This window comes from Chrysochloris asiatica, unplaced genomic scaffold (assembly GCF_000296735.1).
Source record: "Chrysochloris asiatica unplaced genomic scaffold, ChrAsi1.0 scaffold07772, whole genome shotgun sequence".
In the NCBI taxonomy this organism is placed as follows: domain Eukaryota; kingdom Metazoa; phylum Chordata; class Mammalia; order Afrosoricida; family Chrysochloridae; genus Chrysochloris; species Chrysochloris asiatica.
The window spans coordinates 2,875-4,089 of NW_006416290.1; positions in this window are offsets into that span (position 1 = coordinate 2,875).

Below are 1,215 nucleotides of genomic sequence, written 5' to 3' on the forward strand. Positions count from 1 at the left end.
AAAATGGAATTTTAGACTCTTCTCAGGAACCCATACACCTATGGAGGAAGCCATACTCTATCAGGACTGGTCACCCAGATTCCTGCTTTTGCTAGTCTCCTCTGGCTCAATATCCTTTGGAGGACCAACACTTACAAAGATATCTGTTTCCCTTCAAACCAGTTGTTAAGTGTCACCAAGTCAGTTCTGACTCATAGAGACCCTGTTTAGGGTTTCCAAGGACAGTTGCTAAGTTTGAACTGCTGACCTTATGGTTCAAACTAACCTTGAGGTCCAATGCTTTATCCCACAGTGCCACACAAGGACTGCTCAAACCAATTGGTGGTGGCTGTGTGCTGTGTAGTCAGTTCTGACTCATAGTGACTCTGTACAGGGTTTCTGAGGCTATAAATCTTTATGGGACCAGAAAGTCTCATCTTTCTCCCACGGAACAGTTGGTAGTTTCGAACTGCTGACCTTACAGTTGACAGCCCAATTCATAACCACTACGCTACCAGAGCTCCTTCCTCAAACCAATTAGGTGCTTCATAATAAGGACACACTCAAGGCAATGGACACCTTGTTTCCACTAGGCAACAAGTGCACCATTTTCTTGGTTTGCCATGGTGTTTGCGGTCTTAGATAGGCAGCTTATTTAGACCCTTGGTGATGCCTTTCCCGTACATACTATGAACTGTAGACATACTGCCCTCTGCCTAGCTAGCAGTGATGCAGTAGACTAACAAAAGGACTCTTGAGGGCAGAGTGATAGACTGTCCACCCTAAATGAGGTGTACACCCATCTAAGCAGTGGATGAGAGTGTACCAGACCCAAATTAAGGCTTGACCTTTGTGTCCTTTGGTCCCTTCAGATTAGCTTTGCTGCAGTTTTGGCTCATGGAGTTCTCATAGTTGTGAAACTGAGTTAGAGGTAGAACAATGCCTTAGAATGTTCCAGATTATGAGTGGGTGCTTGGCTCAAGAATTAACCTATCAATCAATTTATTGGAGCTGTTACTCTTATAGTGTAAAACATTGTGAAATCGGATTACTTTAAAATGATGTATCACTAAATCATAGGGGGAAAGTAGTTGTGAGGATGGAAATTTAAGGGTTTATGATCCAAATCTATTTTGTACTAAATGTGGGAACAATGTTTCCACTCTTGTCTATAAAATGGAGTTACGTGCACCTAGCCTGTCTGTGTCACAGGTTTATTAAAAGGATTAAGGAAGG